Source organism: Bos taurus, chromosome 24, assembly GCF_002263795.3.
Source record: "Bos taurus isolate L1 Dominette 01449 registration number 42190680 breed Hereford chromosome 24, ARS-UCD2.0, whole genome shotgun sequence".
In the NCBI taxonomy this organism is placed as follows: Eukaryota; Metazoa; Chordata; class Mammalia; order Artiodactyla; family Bovidae; genus Bos; species Bos taurus.
The window spans coordinates 52,579,728-52,602,548 of NC_037351.1; the positions used below are offsets into that span (position 1 = coordinate 52,579,728).

Here is a 22,821-nt window from a genome sequence, read left to right on the forward strand (position 1 = left end):
GGCAAGTTGGGTGTGTGCACTGTTATGAAAAGATTTATTATAAGCCAATCATACACAAAAATGGACAAAGGAGCAAGTTGAGGCTGCCTGTCGCTTTCAAGTTTGAAAGATGTATCTACAGTGAATGATATTCTGCTGCACTGTGCCTTTGTTAAAACATCAGCCTATGTGTTGACAAGGCAAAGGTGTGTTAAATATCTTTATGGATAGTCACTCCAATAAAGCAGGACATACACTTAATTATAGTCATTTAATGGTGGCTTTTCTGCTTTAATTATAGTTTTATATAATCTAAGCTTGATGTAACTAAATAAGAATGAAGTAGCATTTACATGCTGAGTTTTCAGACCCTGTAGGCTTGTGAATTCAACTCTCAGTCTGAATGTATAAGCCTGTGTAAATAATATACATGCTCTTCATGAGTATCACTGTACTAGAGCTTCTCACTTCTTAAATATGGACAAGATTTGTTTCCCAGTCATTGGAGTTGCAGAGAGCCACAGAGCTACCTTGAGTGACTTGTTTTCTACCCACAAATCTGGATTTTGCTTATCCTGTTGGCAGATCAAAATCTAAGGGGCCCAGTGGATGGCTTATCTCTTAGTTCAGAATTTGACTCTAGGGTGAGAAGACCCCAATTAAAAGAAATCTTTTTTTTTTGACACTTTTCAGAGTGTTAATTTTTCTTATAGTGATTTACTTTGTGCATGTACTTGACCTAGAGATTTCAAAGGAAAGACATACTAAAGGCCGTTTCTGACCATGTGACTAGCAATGGGCTTGCAGGAACAGAGTGACATTCTCCATCAGTGAATGTAGGTGACGTTTGCAGGCATTCAAGGCAACACTGAAAATCCTCTCCCTGTGTTTCCTGGCGGCCGATTCTTACTGCTTCATGTCAGTGTTGCCCCTGTTGTCGCTTCCTCAGGACCCTTCTTCAGCACTAGTACTAGGTTGTTAGGGGTTTGATGAATAGACAGCGTGTCTGACGAGGAAAATAACACCAGGGACTCATAATTGCTGGCACCTCTCATTCATTTGTTTTTGCTGGTTGAGGACGCGTTTGTGTAATGGCATCTCCACGTCTGTCTGTTCACCAGGCATGTTCCATGAGCCTCTGCTTCTTAGCATATTTGACTGAAATCAAACCTATGCCATTCTCTTATTTTCTTAGGCTGAATTTCACCAGTAAGGGGGACAGGGTCGGGGAGGGGCCAGGTTAGGAAAAAAGCTCCTTCCAAAGATGATGTAACTTGGCAACCTTAAGCTCATGAAATGAGAGGAGGGGAAAGATGAAATAAGAATATGGTAAGTCAGGATTCATCCTACAAAACACTCTTTCATTAGGGTTTGTGTATTAAAGGTCATATAGCTAGAAGGCCAGCTAAGATGTCATGTTTATTCTATGAAGAAAAAACAATGAAATATGGCATTTTGACTTTGACATCCCTCGTCTCAAGTCTGGATAAAATTCTCTAGGGGTGTAGGAATCATTTTTTGTGTCTCTACTAATTCTTAATCCATTCTTCCTCTCTTGATGTGGTTACAGTGAGGACTACTGCATGTAGGGCTGAGAGCTGAGTTTCATGTATTTTTTTTTTCTCCCCCGAATGTTCCCAAAGCTCTTGTGTTTATTTATATTTGTTAGCTTGCCTGAATGGGGGAAATAGTATTCAGCAATTCAACGATGACTAAATGGAATAACAGATTTTCACTTCCTAAGGGAACATTTGAGAGTGATTGAATTGCTCTCAATCTACAAGCCATTCTTTTACACCATTTTCTACTTGACTAATTGATTATGACAGGTGTCACCTAAGCTCTGCTGCTCAAGCTGGCCTGATGCTAAGACAGAGGCAGAGCAAGGAACCTCTGCTGATGAAATAGAAAAGCTATTCATGGGTATTTTTCTTATTGATTTTTCCAGTATGTGGTGTCAGTTAATTACTGAGAGCCATTCACTGAATAAATATAAGCAGTCATTATGACTGTATTTTCAATTGATTTCTCTTTCCCTACAAACATGATCGGTGATTTGTTCCTTTTGAGCCAAACAGAAATTGAACTCTCTATGGTTGTAAAATATATGTAAGCACTAGATACGAATATATGCCCATGAAGAGTAAAACTTGGTGTGATATAGATACAGGTGTGTTTGTGTGGGCAGAGAAGGAGCAACGTACCTCATTATTGACACACTATTTGGAGAACTGCCATAGACTCGCCATGTCTGTCTTGTTTTTGTTGTGTTGTTCAGTCACTTAGCATGTCTGACTCTTTCCGATCCCATGGACTGCAGCGCACCAGGCTTCCCTGTCCTTCACCATCTCCGGGAGCTTGCTCAAACTCATGTCCATTGTGTCAGTGATGCCATCCAACCATCTCATCCTCTGTCATCCCCTTCTCCTCCTGCCTTCGATCTTTCCCAGCATCAGGGGCTTTTCCAGTGAGTCAGCTCTTCACATCAGGTGGCCAAAGGATTGGAGTTTCAGCTTCAGCATCAGTCCTTGCAATGAATATTCAGCGTTGGTTTACTTTGGGATTGACTGGTTTGACTTCCTTGCAGTCCACAGAACTCTTAAGAGTCTTCTCCAGCACTGCAGTTCAAAAGCACCCAGTCTCTAATAATATTAAATCCTTTGTGCATGAATGAAAAATTAATTTTTCTCAGAATATACTCTTAGGAGGAACTGAATTGATAATATCCATGATATATGTTGAATCTTGAGGTTCAAAAGGGCTATCCTGAAGACCATTAAGACATTCTGTAGTAGGCTTGGTGATCTCCTCTTTCCATGAAAAAGGTCAATACTGACCTTTCTGGAGTTTTGCATCTTGACCAACATAATAAATTGCTATAATAGTTTTCTATTTCTGCATAAAATAGTACCACAGACTTAGCAGCTTAAAATCACATGCCTCCATTACCTCACAGAATCCATGGTCAGGAGTCCAAGAACAGCTTTGTTGAGTTTTCTATTTCAGGGTCTGACCAGGGTAATTTCAGGTGCTGGTCATGGTTGAGGTCTCATCAGAAGTTTGACTGGGGAATAGCCCATTTTCATGTTCCAGAGTTGTTGGCAGAATCTGTCTCTGTGACTATAGGAGCAAGGGCCCCATCTTCTTACTTCTCATTACCCAGTGGCAGTTCATTTCTTCAAGGCCAGCAGAAGATCTTCTCCTTTCAGTATGCTAAGACAAAGCTTGACAGAATTTTACCTAATAGTGAGAGTGGCTCAGTGATAAAGAATCTGCCTGCCAGTACAGGAGACAGAGGAGATGCAGGCTCAATCCCTTGGTCAGGAGGATCCTCTGGAGGAGGAAATGGCAACCCACTCCAGTATTCTGGCCTGGACAATCCCGTGGACAGAGGACGCTGGTGGGCTGTAGTCCATGGGGTCGCAAAGAGTCGGACACAACTCTGTGCAGGCACACAATTGTGAGAGTGAGGACTCCCTCACCTTTTGTCATATAAATTAAGGGAGTGCCTGTCTCATCAATTTTGCCATATTCTGTTGACCAGGAGTCCAACTGTGTTCAGAGGAGATGCAATTAGTTACCTGAGGTCATGTAGATCACCTTAGGGTAACATCCACCATAGTTGTTTTGCAGAGGGCTTCTGAAAGTAATAATTTAGTAATATATTTCAATAAATAATGTATCTTTAAGTTTATAAATGTATATTTCAGAACAATTTAAGCAGAGTATGACTTAATTTTAAACTGGATTATTAGTACCTTTAAAACTTGATTTAATTTATATGGGTTTGATTTTTATACAAAATCACGTAGATACTATACAGAATCAGACACATCCTTACAGGCTGCATCAGGCCCTGAAGGAGTTAACGTGTCTCTCAAACGTTGTCAATTTCCTTCTTCCTCATCCATAAAATAAGACCTGTAATTTGCAAAATGAATCTGCATTCTTGAGCAGTGACTGAATGAAAAAACTGAGTATTTTAATAATTAGCTATTCAATTATCTTATGGTTGCCTACTGTTTGTAAAATCAAAAACATAATATAAAATAACATAGATCATAATATTAGTTACAGATGTCAGCTTCCTCCTTTTTTCCTGAAGAAAAGGTGTTAATGAATTACTCTAGACTGATTTCTGACATAATTGCCAGGACTGTACAATATATCATTCTACATTTCTGCCAGCAAATTAGCATCTGTGATTCATACAGTGGGAACTTACTTAGTTCTATCATATACTAAATAAACGTTGCTTAGGTTTTCAAAATAACAGGTGGCTCTATACCTTCTAGACTGAAAAGAATTTACAGTTCTGTCATTGAATTAGTGAATATTTCAAAGATGACACTAACGATATGCCTGTGGGTTCACAGCAAAATAAGGCTGCAACTCTGACAAGCTACTAAATACTGCAAATGCATCAATAATTTCCACCTAAGAAATATGACTTTTAATAATTTTAACTCCTTTTTTCTACCTAATATATATTTTTTCCTGACAAGTACACAACACTCAGCACTTAATATTCATTTTTGAATACCAGGAAGGCAGCCACAGATGGTGTCAGTGCTTGTAATAGTCTCTGCGCTTGTGCATACTGGATGGTATCAACTGCAGCCACGAGCTGGGGTTTGCAGGCATTCTTTGCCACTTTATTGGTGACCTTGGGTATATTCCTGAACCTCTCATGGTGCAAAATCACAGGAGAACCCACTTAAAATGCTCACTGATTTGCGCAGTACCTGACACATCGTTATCATTCAGAAAACAGTGATGAGGGGCTTCCCTGGTGCCACAGTGGTTAAGACTTCGCCTTCCAATACAGGGGTTATGGGTTTGATCCCTAGTTAGGGAGCTATGATTCCACATAGCTAGTGACCAAAAACAAACAAACCAGAATATAGAAACAACGGAAGCAGTATTGTAACAAATTCAGTAAAGGCTAAAGCAATGTAAAAAAATGTGATTACACAATTTCTTATCACAGTAAGCCACTGTTGGCCATTGTCTATATCATTTTGCAGCCTAAACTGTCCCCCTGGGGCTGCAACTTGTGTGGCATAAAGCAGGAGTGTGAAGGAATTCCCTGATGGTCTAATGGTTAGGACTCTGCTTTCACTGCCAGGGACCCAGATTCAGTCCCTGGAAGGGCAGCTGAGATGCCACAAGCCATGTAGTGCGCCCGGTAAAAAAGAGAGAGAGAGAGAGAAAGCAGTAGCGTGTTATTTCTAACTATGCAACTTTCTTCAGGGATCAGGAAGTTCTTTGGCCTCATTCTCCCTGAATGGAAGAGGCAGTGGGAGTTTATGTTATTATACTTGTCCTTAAAGTGAAGAAATGGAAGCAAAGGAAGATTAGTGTTTGGCCAACAGAGTGCACTGGTGAAGCTGGCATTAGTAAGCACCGTCTTGTGACCTAATTCCTAGTTATATTTTCCTCTTGGGCATCTCCTTTATTTAACAGAAGCTCATAGGTGCTTCCCATGAGTCTGGCATTATTGTGTGTGCTTTGCCAGTTTTCACTTGCTTGACTTTCAAGGCGGAGTTAGGTACTGTTGTTACCATGCACCGTGTGTGTATAGGTGAGGAAACAGGCTCAGAGAGATGAGGGTACCTGTGTGATGACATATATCTGTGACATGACAGGATTGATTGGGGTCTGGAATCTGTATTTTATTTTTGCTTGGAAGAATATTTGCTGGTGAAAAATATGAAGATGATTATATTTTTTTCTTTGATTGCATCCAAAGAGCAAATTATGTTTAAACAGGAAGAGCAGAGTTGACACATGTGTGGGTGTGCGCACACACACACACCAAGAGGTCCTAGTAAAATAGCCAGTATAACATAGATGGATTCCCCCAGAGCAATACTCATGTGGCCCTTATAGACTTAGATAGGTAACTTAAAGAAAATGACTTTTAGGAGTCATGCTGTCACTTCTTTGGGAGTTTTATGGAAGCTCTCCAGAAACACTTACAACCTAAAAAAATCTCTTGCTCAGCTGGAACAAACTTGTCATTGGAAACTATGTCTTCAAGACCACTGAAGAATTATTAGAGATATCCTCACCACCAAGTGAAGTGCCAGACATGGTCATTCACACTTCAACCCCACTTGCTCCTCAACAGTAAACTTAGATTCAAATTACACAGATAAATACAGGAGCCCTTTCTGGACTCTGTGTTTAACCACTGTCCAGTGCTGCCTTTCATTCTCAAATTGATTTGTTGATTTAGTTTGTATTTTCTCCCTGGGGATCAAAAACATATCAAATAGTGCCTAATCTCCCTATCCTAAGGTCATCAGAGCTTCTACTCTGTTTAACATTGCATCAGTCACCAAGAAGGGTATGAGAATATGTGCTCCAAGAGAGAAGATAGTTATCTTGTCTAGTAGTTTTCCGTCCCCTAGAACAGACCCTGATACTTGGCAGGTGATCAGCAAAAAATATTTTAAGTGAATCAAAGATTAGATAGATTGATGAATGAATGGATACATGTATGAATGCGGTATGTACCTTTTTCTCAAGGGAGCTTTTAGTCTATGGAGACAATCTGTAATTCAGATAGATAAAAGGTTTTATGTCTTTTTATTCCTTTCAGATTGTGTGAGGAAACTTTCCACATATAAAACTATTTCAGTCTGGGTGAAACAGATTTGCTCAGTTTTAAAATATATATTAGAAAAACATATGCTAAAATCCAAATTAAACAAGCTTTTATCTGCATGGCTCAGTCTCAACCCAGATTCGTTTAGCAGAGGTGAAAATGAATTCTTTCACAGAAATTATCTTGCCATATTTCAGCATGACATTTCCGTATGGGTGGCATTTTTATGAGAGGAAGCTGTGAAGGAGAATAAGAATGGGGTGGGGGAGACTGTTGAGGGTGTCCTCATCTTAATGCTCCCCAAAATAGCAGAATGTAAAGAGATTAATAACATGCTGAATTAATAGTAAGGATTTAGAAGACAAGTTTTTATTTTCTTATCATTCCAAAAAACAACAGCATGTTTATATTTTTTAAACTGGGGGCTATTCAATTTGCTCAAAAAAAAAGGAGACAGAGTGGATATCTCAACAAGGGAGACTAATCGAGAGAGCAGAATGAATTTTTGTATAAAGACTAATGCATGCTAAGGGGAGAGGAGGAAGGAAATGTCATTGTGTGGTGCGGTTGGGTTATTGTTTTAAGATTGAAAAGATGAGGTCTGAGGATGGAATTTCACTGAAGTGTATAAAACCAAGAAGGATATGAAATGTGGCCATTGATTTATTTAACAAATCCCAGTATCCTATACCCCAAGGATCTACTCAAAATTTAGAAGTGGTTGTTTTAACAGGAGCTATAAATATATTACATAGCAGATAATAAATTCAGAGTGCAAATGGCGCAGGAAACTCCCTAATATGTCATTATGATAACTTATGAGATTTTTAATACGTATCTCTAAATTTTACCATTGATATCATGAGGGTTAGTCAAATGCTTATATAACATGGTCCCTGGTGAACCATCCACCAGAGAGAAACCTGCCAGACTTGTTACCTAGTTACATATAGCTTCCTTTTGATGGAGTTATTATGGAGACAAATGACAACGAAAGTGCCTAGTGACTTACATTTCCTATTTTTAATGGGCTAAAAATTGTGAAATGACCTGAATACAAAAAAATTAGAAAGTAAGAGAATAAGAGTATGTAAGTATAAGTATCCTCCAAAACAACAACAATAAAACTGAACTGTGTTTCTAATCTGATACACATCAAGCAGGGCATAGACAAAATTGAGTGTGTTAAGTGAAATTCAAAATTATTTCTCATTAGCGACGTCAGAGATGGGGAAAAGCCTTAGAGAAGAAAGAAGCTGAAGTTTCTGACCAAAGTAGGTTTTACCCAGTTGCTGAAATCAAATTACCATCTCTAGAGGGCATAGTGTTTTATGTGGAAGTTCATCCTGGGTTTAGTGATCCATGACATTCTTCCCTGGACCAGCGTGGCCTGTGACATGTGAGTTTTTAGAAACATATCTTTAACCACCTGGATTTCATGGATTCCTCTGGTTATTTAGTCCTTTCATCTGAATCATTGGTATGCATATGTTCTCTTCAGTAAATTTTACTGGGTGTTTTCTTGACTTCCATCAGCCAATCCTTATACTCATCTCTACCCCCTCCTCATAGTTAACACGTTTACAAAAAGTGAGTCTTCCCATCCACAATTTAAAAAAAAAAAAAAAATTTTATTGGAGGCTAATTGCTTTACAATATTGTGCTGGTTTCTGCCATACATCAATATACAATCAGCCACAGGGATACATATGGCTCCTCCGTCTTGAACCTCCCTTCTGCCTCCCACCTTGTCCCACCCATCTAGGTTGTCACAGAGGTCTGGGTTGATCTCCCTGTGTCACGCAGCAAATCTGTTTTACATTTGGTCATATATATGTTTCAATGCTATTCTCTCAATTTGTCCCACCCTCTTCTTCCCACACTTTGTCCATAAGTCTGTTCTCATGTCTGCGTCTCCATTGCTGTCTTGCAAATAGGTTCATCAGTAGCGTCTTTCTAGAGTCCATACATGTGCATTAATAAACAATATTTGTCTTTATCTTTCTGACTTACTTCACTCTGTACAATAGGCTCTAGATTCATCCACCTCATTAGGACTGACTCAAGTAAGAGTTCTTTTTTATAGCTGAGTAGTATTCCATGGACAGAGGAGACTAGTGGGCTGCCGTCTATGGGGTCGCACAGAGTCAGACACGACTGAAGCGACTTAGCAGCAGCGGCAGCAGCAGCATTCCATTGCATATATGTACCACCGTGTCTGTATCCATTCATCTGTTGATGGAGATCTAGGTTGCTTCCATGTCCTAGCTATTATAAAAAGTGCTGCGGCAAACACTGGGGTACATGCATCTCTTTCAGTTATGGTTTTCTCAGGGTATAAGCCTGGTAGTAGAATTGTTGGGTCACATGCTAGTTCTAGTCCTAGTTTTTTAAGGAATCTCCATTCCATAGTGGTTGTATCACTGTACATTCCCGCCAATAGTACAAGAACATTCCCTTTTCTCCACATCCCCTCTAGCATTTATTGTTTGTAGATTTTTTAACACCCATCCACAATTTTTAATTTTATTGCTAATTACTTTAGGGCTAATGACTTCTCGTTTTCTTACCATCCTCGATGGTGTTTCCACTCTTTCCTGAGGAAGCACACAGGACACAGTTGCCCAGGGTCCAATCACAGGCTGTAAAACCAGCGGTGATGCACACGCCCATCTCCTTACCACATAGGACAGGCAGCCTTCGTGATGCTCCAGGTCCGTGCTACCTGGGAACTCATCATGCCAGCTTGAACAAAACTGTCTTTCCATTCAGTCACTGGTAATTTTACTATTAATAGCTGTGAGCGGCTTCACAGTTTGAAAAACAATGAAACAAGGGTCTAGTTTGGAATCCAGAGCGTTACTCCGTCTGATGAAATACAGAGTGGACACAGCAAGACCGGTGCCCGGTGGAACAGACGCATCAGCATGAATCCTGTGTGCTCTGGGTGGGATGACGGTTTCTCGATTGATGGTTGCAGTCTGAGTGCTTTGGCTCTCAGGTCTGTGTTTGGAGTCTGGGTGGTGCACATCTATTTTACCCTCCTTGATTCCTCTTTCTACATGGGCTGATAAATGTTCACTCTGACCACACTGAAGAGTCCTGAAACCTAACATTGCCCTTGTTCATTTTTTTTCTTTTTTTAATTCTTCACTCGGAATGAAATGGTGTACTCCTAAAAGATAAGCATTTTTTTTTTAATCATGTGTTTCAGCTTTTTAAAGAAACACCAGAAATAAGAGCATTAGGGCTGACCCAGCAACTGTAATTAGAGCAACAGCTCTTCCTTCCCTTTTCTAAATAAACTATTTCTACATACTGTGATTTTTTTTTTCAGATTTACAGAAAGTTATAAAAATATGGCAGAGTTCCTTTATACCTTCACCCCGTTTCTCCCACCGTTGACATCTCCCATTACCATGGTATATTTCTCAAAACTAAGAAACTGGCATTTGTACATTACTATGACATAGACTCTAGAGTTTATGTGGATTTTGCCAGTTTTTCCATTAATACTATTTTTCTGTCTCAAGATCCAGCTCAGTGTACTGCTTTCATTTAATTGTCGTGTCTCCCCAGCTCTATGATGGTTTTCTGTAATGGTTTCTGCCTTTATTTTGTTGGGGTGTTTTTTGACCTAAGGATCTTGAATGATACTGGCCAGCTATCCAGTAGACTATCTCACAATCTGGGTTTGTCTGAAGCTTTCCTCATTTAGACTGAGGTTATGAGTTTTGAGAAGAAATACCAAAGAAGAATAATGCCCTACCTATCACATAATATCAGGGCTGTGTGATCGCTACCCTTCATCACTGGGTATGATAATTTAAGTAGTAAACTAAGTTTGCTAGGGTTTTACCATGAAATTTGAATTTTTCCCTTTGCATCTACTCTTTTCTTTGGAAGCAAGTTACTAAATCTAGCTCATATCTGCCTCTCTGCCTCTGTTTTTAATATTTACAATCACCTCTATGACTCAGATCTAGCAGAATTACATTGCATTCTCTGTTAATTCTCTAACACATAAAGAATTACTGTTCAAGGCAGTGTAGCCTCATGCTTTTATCTGGGGAGGGGTACGTCCTCTTCTGAGAGCGCAGAATGATTGCTCAGAGAGCCTTCACCAGGAAAAGTGAAGGCTTTACAGTCCCCACATTTCCCATCCCTTATCTTTACCCAGGAGACTTAAACCCGAGAAGAGACAGTTGACATATTTGAGTTATGACATAGGAGGGTGGCAGAGAGGACCAAAGATGTCTCCTCTGCTTCATCTTGTTTTGGGTTTGTTTATTTTATTTTCTAGTCATCCTTCAGTGGATTTATTTAAAATGTAATATTGTGATCTCTGTTCAGACACAGCTAGAGTAAGGAGGAATCATTCATAACCACACCTACATGCTTATTAAGAAATAGCTACAGAATCCCAAACTATATATTTGTAATATAGAAGTGTTTTAGTAAGTGTGCATGGAGCTCTGAACTCTGTAATTTTTTCCCCTCTGTCAAAGTATTTACTTGTGAACAAGTATATAATTTACTCTTAACTTTACATAACCAAAGGTGTGAGAATGATGGTTTCTTTCTCACTGAAGCTTAATGAATTTTTGTATTCCTGAAGATGAAGGTCACAGTACTTTGTATTTTTATGTTAACATCCATTATATTGAAATAATTATTTTTGGTGAAATTAGTTGTTGCTAGGAGTAAAATAGATAACTAATAAGGACTTACTGTGTAGCACAGGGAAATATATTTAATATCTTGTGATAACCTATTAATATAATAAAAAAGAATATATATATATATATATATGTAAAGAGAGAGGGAGAGAGAGAACCACATCACTTCACTGTATACCTGGAAGTAACACAACATTGTAAATCAACTGTATTTCAATAAAAATGTAAAAACTAAAAACAGTAGTTGCTCTGAGGAGGAGATAATAGGAATTTTCAAATATATTGAAATAAAAGTTATATACTAACATCACTGCCCCATCTTTTCAAACTTTGTTTCTTGGTTAGTTTAACTGATTTGTGACAGCTGTTTGCATACTAGACAAGCCAATCCTTTGTAATATTATTAAAAATATTGTCCCAGTTTGTCCTTCGTGTTTCAGTCTCATTTATTATGCTTTTCCCTACAAAAGTTTTAGTTCCAGTACAGTCATATTTATCAAGATTTTTCTTTGATTTGTGTTCTTGTCATTTTCTTAGAAATGCCTCCTCACTTCAATAGCCAAGAATATGAGTATATTCCCCTCTGTTTTTCTTGAGCAGCTTTCAGAATTTTTTTTTTTTCACATTTATTTCTGCACACGCTATTCTGGCCTGTTCTTTATGTACCCTCTTTGCAATACTGCACAGAAAGTTAAGCGTCTTATCCAGGATCACACAGAGACCATGTCGCCGAGCCCTGTTTGACTCTGGTGAACCCCTGTGCTCTCATTGTCGGAGCTGTCTCTCCAGGTGGAGATTCATAAATCTTTCTAGTGTAAATTTCCATCCTAAGATTATTAAGCCTCCTGTGCAAGGACAGTATATACCTTTGCTCTCAATGTAGACAATGCTGATGTTTATTAAGACGGAAAAATAGTCACAACAGGGGCTAGTGCCACTCATCCTCCTCTTTAATTTTAGACTCTTTTACTGAATTCAAAGTACTTTATGAGCATCATCTGCTGTAGTTAATGTCTTCATGGTCATATTTAAGAAGAAGCATGTTCAGGCTACATTTTGACACTGGGGGAAAAATTCAGAGACAAGAAGTGTTATAGTAAGGTCATGTAATCAGTAGTGACCTTAGCACAGAATTCTACTGTTTTGAACCTCCTTTGAATTAGTGTATTCAATAGTGACCCTAATTGGGCTTCCCCTGTGGCTCAGTTGGTAAAGTATCTGCCTGCAATGCAGGAGACCTGGGTTGGGAAGATCCCCTAGAGAAGGGAAAGGCTGCCCACTCCAGGATTCTGGCCTGGAGATTTCCATGGACTCTATAGTCCATGGGGTTGCAAAGAGCTGGGCACGACTGAGGGACCTTCACTTTTACTTTCTTTCTAATTCTGAACTTTTTCTGTATCATGTTTCTTTTTTATTAATTTGAAAATTTACTTTTTAATTTAGTTTTGGCTATGTTGGGTCTTCATTGCTGCGTGTGGGCTTTCTCTAGTTGCGGGGAGTGAGGGCTACTCTCTGGTTACTGTGCCTGGAATTCGTACTGCAGCGGCATCTCTTGTTGCAGAGCACAAGGTCTAGGGCGCACAGGCTTCAGCAGTTGTGGCTCATGCGCTTCATTAGTTGTGCTGCCTGGGCTTAGTGGCCCCACGACATGTGGAATCTTGCCAAACGAAGGCTGGAAGCCATCCCCTACACCGGCAGGTGAATTCTTCACCACTGGACCATCAGGGAAGGCTGTCATTGGGTTCCAAATTCAGTCTCAAATTTGGATGAGTCACTTTCAAAGGAAAAAGGGGGGGAAAGAGAGAAGTTTCTTAAAAAGTAGAAAAAAGAAGAGAGAGAAGAGACAGAGATAGGAGTTATTGTTGCTTCCTAGGATGATGAAACCTTAGTAACAGCAACTTTAGGGATTAACCCATTTGCACGCTTGCCCAGCTACTAACTGGTGGAGAATATAGGCTGTCTCCTAATTGCAATCCCAAGACTTTTTTTTACTTTACTTCTGAAAAAAAAAAATGGCATCCATTCTTTCTCTTACTTGATGCTGGTGAACGTGTGAACACAAGTCAAGCACATATTGAGTTGGCTGGAAAGTTTGTTCAGGTTTTTCTGCAAGATGGTGTGAAAAACTTGACCCAATATTTTGGCCAACCCGGTATTTTGCCTTATCTTGTGTAGTAGCCAGGAGTCAAACTTAAAATAGATATTTTTATTATGGTGAATGAATACCTGTATCTTATGTTTCAGAATTTTGCATGCCTTTTGTTATTCTTGAATTATTGGATAAATTTACCAACTATAATTCTAACTGATATAGGTCTTTAGGTAAAGCAATACATTGAATGATTGAAAAAAAATACTAACAAGACTTTTTAAAAGATCTACCTTTTCTGTAAGAATTAATATTGTTCTATTTAGAGTGACCAAGGAGAATACCAGCATTTAATGTATATCCACAATTTATGATTATGTAAAATTACTTAATCAGTAATCTCTAGGGATTATTTCTTTTGTTTTTTTTTACTTAATGGATTTGGAGAATGAATGTTACATTCAGGCCAATAAGCTTCTTTTTTGGTTTACAGCTTTATTCCCATTTCCCTCACTTTTCTTTTGAAAAGAAAAAAGAATGAGCATACAGGAGTAATCACTTCACTGTGGTTGCAATTTCTCCACACCCACCATCTTACTTCCTAGAGATGGTATTAGAATAGACCTACCTAGTACATAGGTTTAGAAGGACACATTCAAATAAGGACCTACTGTATAGCACAGGAAACTCTACCCAATGCTCTGTAGTGACCTATATGGGAAAATAATCAAAAAAAGACTGGAGATATACATGTATATCTGATTCACTTTGCTGTACACCAGAAACTAACGCAACACTGCAAATCAACTGTGTTCCAATAATTTTTTTCTTTTTAACAAGAGGGAGAGATCTAAGGAAACATCATTCATGCCCACGCTCTGCTCCCTGTTGTTTTGTGGTGGCTTTATAGCAGTGAGATAAGGCTCTACTTGTATAAACTTGATTGAAATAAGTATTAATTTATCTTTGCTTCATGTCCTCCGTTATTCTTTTTTGTTTTTATCTCCCTTTGTTCTGGTAGGTATATAATTCCAAGGTGAGTAGATAGAGATTAGAGCCAAGTATGCGGCACCAAGATGTTAGTAACCCTCCATGTCCTGCAGTTCCCCAGCCTTCCATGTCCCCACACCCACTCTCATCCTGTCCATAGGAGACAAGCCATCTGGCAAACCTTTCTGTCTGAAATTCTGATTCTCAAAAACACTTCATAACGTTGAAAGTAGCCATCCTGGCAATGAGCATTTCCACTGCTACTCTTACACAGCACCCTTAAATATAACCTAAAAATCTATTTTAAATCCAATGGACTGAGTTGAAAGTTTGCCATCCGTAGAACTCAGTAAACCATCAAATGTAATTGGAGTTTTGTGTTTTGTTGTTTTTTTCCCTTGTTATTTGGTATTCTGAAACAGTAAAAGCAGTTGTTAAAAGTACCTGCAGTACTAAAGAGAGTAACTTAAACCATTAGTTCTTATTTAATTTGCATTACCTTCGATTTGAAAAGACCCTGGTGCTGGGAAAGATTGAAGGCAGGAGGAAAAGGGGACGACAGAGGATGAGATGGTTGGATAGCATCGCTGACTTGATGGACATGAGTTTGAGTAAACTCCGGGAGTTGGTGATGGACAGGGAGGCCTGGAGTGCTGCAGCCCACGGGGTTGCAAAGAGTCAGACATGACTGAGCAACTGAACTGAACTGACTGACCTTCAATTTGGGCTTCCCTTGTGGCTCAGCTGGTTAAGAATCCACCTGCAATGCGTGAGACCTGAGTTCGATCCCTGGGTTGGGGAGGTCCCCTGGAGAAGGGAAAGGCTACCCACTCTAGTATTCTGGCCTGGAGAATTCCATGGACTGTATAAGTGCATGGGGTTGCAAAGAATCGGACATGACTAAGTGACTTTCTTTTTTTTTTTCTTTTAATTTAATTTTATTTTTTACTAAGTGACTTTCACCTTCAATTTACATTTCCTTTAGTTTCTTACTGGAAAAATTCAGTTACTTAACAAAAAATATTTAAATGCTCTAGCTCTGAGCTTTTTTTTTCCTTAGCAACTGAGCCTGTCTGCTGTTTTCATTGATTGTGTCTTATTACCAAAGGAAACTGCATGGAAAAGCACTGCTTCTTAAAGCCTGCCACGCTGATTTGTATCTTTAGATGTATCTGAGGTGTGTTCTCTGGATGGTCTCCGTGGCTGGAGAAGAGGGTTATAGGGCAGCTGGGTCAAAGCACTATATGGTTGGAATGAGGTGAGTGATAGTAAAGTCCCATGAAGGTTGGAAGGAGCGGTGTTGCATGTCAGTCTTTATCCCTCGAGGAAGCTCCGATGAAGGGAAATGATTGAAATGGCATGTTTGGGGTCCCTAGGCATGGAGAAAGGATAAACAATGCCTAGGAATTCAATGACATCAACTCAATGGAAAGCCTGGAAACAAAGGGAGCTGGGGTTGGATAGAAGCCTAGCTTTCCCGCAGTTGGTGAAAGGTGCTAGGGAGAGACGTTGATGGCAGAGATGATTACAAATGCCTCATGAAGCCCTGGAGCCACTGCTCCAAGATGAAAAGGGTACCATGATTAGTAAGGAAATCCAGGGAAGGAAAAAAGACCTGAAATGAAGCAAATTCTTACAGGAGGGGACATGTGGGATGATAAAAAGGGAAATCAAAGGATGATTTTTTTTTTTTCCCCCTCTGTTACCTGGTAAAGGAAAAAGGGAGAGAGATTGAGGGACCAAGTTCTGTCCTTGGATATAGGAAGCACTCTTGTCCCCACATCATTTGACCTATCAGAGCCCAAATCGTTCTTAGAGCCTTTCTAGTAGGATTTCTAGATTTCTAGACAGACAACTTGACACTGGGCCAGCCAAAACAGACTTTTTGCTCCCCGCATCTGAAGATAGAGAAATTTAAAAACCACTGTTTATTGAATACAAAGTATAGACTTGGGACTGTGCTGCCCTTAAAATCCATCTCTCAATATCACTTAACCCTGTGTATTAAATGTTTTGGATCAGTTTTTAAATGTGGAAAATAAGCTTTAGAGAAGATAAATAACTTCCTATTTCACATAAATTAAAAAAAAAACAGAAAAATACAAGTCACATAGTCCAAAGCTTCAGAGCAGAAATCTGACATCGATTTAATCATGGTTTTCTAGTCACAACCATTTGTTTATATAAATAATGGATTGATCACCTCCCAAAACTGCCTATGGCCCTTCCTGCATTTTGGATAAACTCTTTAAAAGGTGTTTTCCTAATTAAACAAAGGGAAAAGAAAGAAAGCATTAAAAGCATACAATGTATGTGTTTACATATATACAGTGTACGGCTTTGACTAAAAATATTCATTCACAAAGGTGCTGGTTGACCAGTTCACCAGATACTGTTTTTTCTTCTCCTTTTGTCTTTTGAAAAGATTTTAAGTTCTGAGAGATGTAGTTCCCTCTGCTGAGATGATAATACTTTCCAGAATTTGTTTTTCTTCTTATCTCTCTGTGTGGCCATAGGTAATTCTTCTTAGCATACTACCTTGGTCTGGCAATTCTCTTTGATATACAGTCCTGGGATAAGCATCACATTTCTTATAATAGATCCCCAGATCAGGACAAACCAGCTTTCTTGGCTTCTTTTCTGCTTCTTAATGAAAGTGTTATCACTCTTGGAAATATTCCCACATAAACATAACTTTTACGATTGTTTGGTACATCATTTGGATTTCAGAAAGATTTTTCCCCACTCCATTTGATCCAAAGTGAAGTATTTTCACCCCTAACCTGCATTCCCTGGAAACCTTCCTCTGAGCTCAGCTTTTCACTCCACTTTGTGATTTGTTTGTTGTTCTTGTTGAGTCACTAATTTGTGCCCAGGTTGTTTGAGACCCCAGTGGACTAGCCTGCCAGTCTCCTGCTGTCCGTGATATTTCCCAGGCAAGAATACTAGAGCGGGTTGCCATTTCCTTCTCCAGGGAAGCTTCCCAACCCAGGGATTAAGTCTGAATCTCCTGCATTGACAGGTGGGTTCTTTACCGTGAGCCACCAGGGAAGCCCTGATAATTTATTCACAGAGCAATAATGAATAACATAACCAGTTTGCAGTGATAGCTCAGTCCCCTGCCTGTACCTAATCTCAAATACCCATTTTTCATGGTGGTATAAATGAAGTAATCTAGTCAAGTCTAAACATTGTAATTTCACAAATTTGTAAAGCCTTTCATTTAGCTAATATTGCAGGATACATTGGATGCCTAGGATATGACCAAATACACTGCAGTTTAGATTTGGAGATTAAACTGTGGTGAATGGTTTAGACCTGGTTCCTACTCTCACCAAGCATCTTCTTTAGGCTAGGATGCCAAAGCATGAGTAGACCACCGCAGTGCAGTGGAGGAAGTGTCCTGCTGCTGCTGCTAAGTCGCTTCAGTCATGTCCAACTCTGTGCGACCCCATAGACGGCAGCCCACCAGGCTCCCCCGTCCCTGGGATTCTCCAGGCAAGAACACTGGAGTGGGTTGCCATTCCTTCTCCAAAGCATGAAAGTGAAAAGTGAACATGAAGTCGCTCAGTCGTGCTCGACTCTTAGTGACCCCATGGACTGCAGCCTACCAGGCTCCTCTGTCCATGGGATTTTCCAGGCTAGAGTACCGGAGTGGGGTGCCATTGCCTTCTCCGAGGAAGTGTCCTGAGGGGATGCTTATTCTCATCTTGTGGAAGCTCAGTAGAGGCACCTAAGCCAGGATGGGGATCAGTGAGGTGACTCCTAGGCTGAACTCTGAAGAAGCCAGGTCAGAGCCGTGAAGCAGTTGGGAAGAGGAAGGCCATCCACCTCAAGTTCAGCACATGGAGGTAGCAGAGGTGAGAGCCCCAGGTTTTCATGGGACCCAGAAAATTCAGCTTGGAGAGCTGAGAGGCAGCAGGGAGCCAGCCTGCAACCCCAAGGCCTTTTTAAACACCTCAAGGCTAGCTCTTGCACCCTAGAGACCTTCATCTTTATCAGGCTTACTATAAAAGGCAACTGTAGAAGTAGCCTGGGATGGAAGGCACATGTTGGAGGTGGGAGGAGATGGGTCCTTGAGGGAAAAGGAGGGGCAGGGAGATTCCCAGGCTGGCCTTCCTCTCTGGAATCTGGAAATAGATTGAAACAGGTCTTCTTCACCTCTTCCTTTGCACATCTTCTTCCCTCTGTGAATATCAAGTCAGTTTATGACTGAATGCATCCATTGATTTATCAAAGAAAATTCCAACATGTATCCTTCAATTCTATAGCACTATTTCTATGGACAGTTTATAGATTGATCAATTAAATAGGTTTCTGGGAAAAGATTAGACATGTTTAGTGGAAAAGTGTGGTCTGATTTCTGAACAATCACCCTGACAAAAAAATTAGAATGGAAATTGTTTGTAAGTAAGAGATGGCCTCAAACTTTATAATTGTCTTACATTTTATATACCTTATGTCTTCAAATTAGTTCCCTCTTCCTTTAAGACAGAATTCATGGTTTAAAAATAATTCTTCACTCCAAGCATAACAATAGGAAATTATAGGTATTTAATAAATGTTGGTGACTTATGTTTTGATACTAACCCAATATAAATTATTTTATGTAAAGACTTAGATTTAATGAAATATTGTAGAGTTGATTAATTGTTCTCAAGTATTAACTTAAGTGAAAAATGACTTAAGATCACTATTTTTTAATTCACATTTCATAGCTTTACTAAAATTCTTAATACACTAGCTCAAAAGCCATGATTCTTTGAATTTTGAAAATAACATGAAACTTTAGAAGAAAATGTTAGTCTTTGTCATTTTCAATTCTATATGTACAAGATTTTTTTGGTAAGCTTGTGAAATTACTTTGTGAACTATAAAAACTGCAAACCAAAGTTGAAATGTTACCTACTTCTCCATTTAGAGAACTAAATAGATGTTTGCCCTTAGCACAGTTAGATGATCCTATCATTTTACTAATGTTCTCTATTTATATTTTATTTTTAAAAAATATCAAGTTAATAAAGAAACACAGCAAATAACATATCTGGTTGAGCTGCATTTATGATGTTTTAGTTTATGACATGTGGAGTAACAGGGAAGTGAGCCTATTGGTTGGCTGTTTAATGCAAATTAAATATTTGTGTGTTTTTATGAATATATATTATCATCTTTCATATCTCTTACAGAGTTTGCAGGTTGAGCACTGAGAATAAGCTTGGAGAAAAATTAATGTCCATAAACACTGTATATTAAAAATCTGATGGAAAAATGTCTTTGGTATATAGAAGGGAATGTAGCCTTACAGAAAAATTAACCCAATATTGTTATTGTTATCAATGCTATTGCAATGACCTCACAAAAATGTTAGTTAATAATTTAGGTTTTAAACCTGTTCTTTAGATTTATATTATCCTCTGAAATCACCTCCTTTTTTGGATTTTGCTATGATAAATTTTTTTTAAAAGATCCTTTAATAAAAGAAAGAAGACTGGGTTACAGTGTGGCAAATTCGCCTTTCTTCTCCATGACAACAGATAAAGAAGCTGTAACCATGACAACAGTAATGGGCCAGGGAGATTAGGGGCAGACTGCAGATTAGGCCTCCAAGAGCAAAGAAAAGAAGTCCTGATTGGCTCTTTATTGAGACCTTATGTGAAGACAAGTTACTGTTGAGAGAAAGCATGGAGGATTAGCAAGAACAAAATGATTGCCCCTGTATAAAATAAGAAGTCTTTCCTTTGTTAAAAATGTGTCCGTTCCTTTTTATATAACAACTGTTGAAATTGAGGTAAAGAGTCCATGATTAATTTTAGTCTGATCTTGATTTGATAAATCAAGTCTAAACTAACTGTGTAAGAAGATACTTTGGAAGCCTGGAGTGAAAAGCATCTGAGTGAACCCCCCACAGATCCTCGCCCCGCCCAGCAGTTTCCTTCATGGCAGCCCCTGAAGGGTGGAGAAACCAGCTCATTTTTGATGTGGTACCCCCATAAGCAGAGTGCTCCTGGGGAAGAAGGATTTGAAAATTTATCTCCTATTATTTTAAAGCTTATCTTTTTGACTTCTTGAAAATTCTCAAAAGATTTTTCCAAGTCATCATTGTTTACATTTTGTTTAAAAAAATTATTTTTTGTAAATAAAGTCTTAAAAAGATTCCATATTCTTTAAACTGATGAGATGTATAGGTATTACCTTTGAGAAAATGTACTGTCTATGATTTCACATGATGCCTTGATAATGGGGTATTCATTATTTTTGAAGTGATAAATTTATAGACATGAGAGTGTTTGGTCAAATGATGTGAATATTTTTTCATTTTAAAGCCTTTTGCCAAATTGAATTCTAAAGAGACTGTATTGTTACAGACTTTAGCTGACAGCATAGAGCTTGCCCATACCCTGACTACTACTACATATGAACATTCTTTAAAGTCTTGCTTCCCTGACAGATTTTTAATAGACTTTATTCTGACTTTTAGATTTTATTTAAATGTGCATTTCTTTTATTATTTGTCAGGTTGAATCTTGTTTTTAGTAAAATTATTCATTATTTGATTTTCAGACATTCATGTTTATGATAGATATTAACTGTATGTCTGTTAGCTATTCTACAAATACTATGAGTCAGTCTTTACAGAGGAAACACACCTATAGTAAGTCAAGAAGAAAGGAGGATTTAAGTGAATGAAGTGGACTTGTTTAAGTGGGAACTACCTGTGCCGCAGCCCTGGGGAACCGCAAGTGGTTCAGCCTGGAGAAAGCAAGCATGATCAGTATCAGCATCAAAATGCAGTGTGCATCCAGGCGAGCCCCACGAGAAGAGTGGCCTCATCTCCTCCTCCCTAGGAGGGCTGCAGAGGATAGGTGCTTGCTAAATATTTGCCTAGGGAGTAGAGCTAATGTGAACATGAGCAAGTCTCTGCCCAAAGCTGTTATTTTTCTGGCAACAGAACACGTGAGGCTATTGTGCGGGAAGGCGAATGCTCTGGAATTACACTCAGCTTACAGTGGAGGAAGTAGATAGATAAACTCCCCAGTGTGTGTCTCCAAAGGCCTGTGCAGCCTTGGCTCCCAGAGTCCCCAGGGAGGGTGCTCTTCAGGCACCCTCAGTGGCAATCCGCCAGGGAGCTCCCTCTTTCCAGCCTTCCCTCCTGGCCCTGTTTCCTTCCGGACTCCTCACGGGTCTTTCCTGGGATCACCGTCCAAATAAAGCGTGCGCACTTAGGACCTCTGTGCGAGGGAAGGCAAACCAAGAAAAACGACAGACAGGAGCAAGGCCGGCCGGCAGACTGAGAAGCTTGAGTTTCTCTGAGGTAACGAGTAAGCACAGAGGAGAAAGATGAGAGAGTGATGAGCCGGTGTGTCTTCATACAAGTTGATGCTGGGCGCCGTACAGAGAATGAATTCGAGGCGGGGAGCTGGAAGACCGTTGTGGCAAGTCTGGTGAGAGAGAATGACAGTGTGGAGAGAAGCCGAGATGAGATAGATTAGAGGTAGCAGGCGTCTCCATGAAGGGGAATCCTCGCAGGGGCGAGTGAGGCGAAGTCAGGAAGAGGGGATACGTGTCTAGGGTTGTAGGCTACAGATCTGAGAAGACGTGTAGACACAACTAGGTCAAGCGGCCCTGGAGGAGAAGCAGGCTGAGGGGGAGTGATAAATTCACTTCAGCCTGAGAGTTTGAGCTGTCCACGGTGTGCGGAAGCAAAGGTTTTTGTCAAGGAGCTTAACGCCCGTATTTGTAAGAGAGATGCTCCCTACCCTGGCGTCCGTCTGTCCCCTCCCCTTATTACTCCATCATAAAAGATTGACTGGCTCACCACCAGTCTTCCACTCCTGTCAAATACGGTGCTGATCAAGAAAGCACGGGGGGAATCGTATCTGCAAAGAAGCTGGCTAAGAATCTGCGCAGCTAGAAATAACTGAAAGCTTTTTGCAGCTCTTGAAAACCTCTCTTTCTAACTGTATTGTAAACTGGTTAAGTTTCCAGGACCGTTGGGAAATAAGAGAACCCCCTGCCTCCCCAAATGGATTTTCCAGTGAACAGGAGTTTAGTTCACAGCAGGAATGCCCATTCAGCTAGCCTCTGGAGAAAGTAAATGCAAGAATGGAGACTAACTTCAGTAAGAATTAGAGAAAATGGCCCACCAAAGCCAGTTTGAAGATTAAATGTAGACAAATGGGTACTTGTGCTTTGGGGCCAGAAATCACCTGTCAAAATGAAATATATGTTCCTTAGACTTGGGGACTTGAACAAATAAGAAGAAAATGGAAATATCCAGCAAATATTAATTATGAATTCACAAACACATACACACACACAAGCACACTCTCATTTAACTGCAAACATCTGTTAAAGATTATAAATGCCCCTAAAGTATTTGATAACCCAGTTTTCCACCTGTGGATGATTCAGTTATTCCTATGAATAACAGTCATTGAATTTGGATTTAAATATGGTGATACTCAACAAGT

General features: G+C 39.5%; 1 protein-coding gene across 2 annotated transcripts in view; it reads left to right on the forward strand.

Moving 5' to 3' along the window:
• DCC (DCC netrin 1 receptor) overlaps nt 1-22,821 on the forward strand; it is a 1,296,534-nt gene that overhangs the window by 842,321 nt on the left and 431,392 nt on the right. The gene's annotated exons all lie outside the window — the stretch shown is intronic.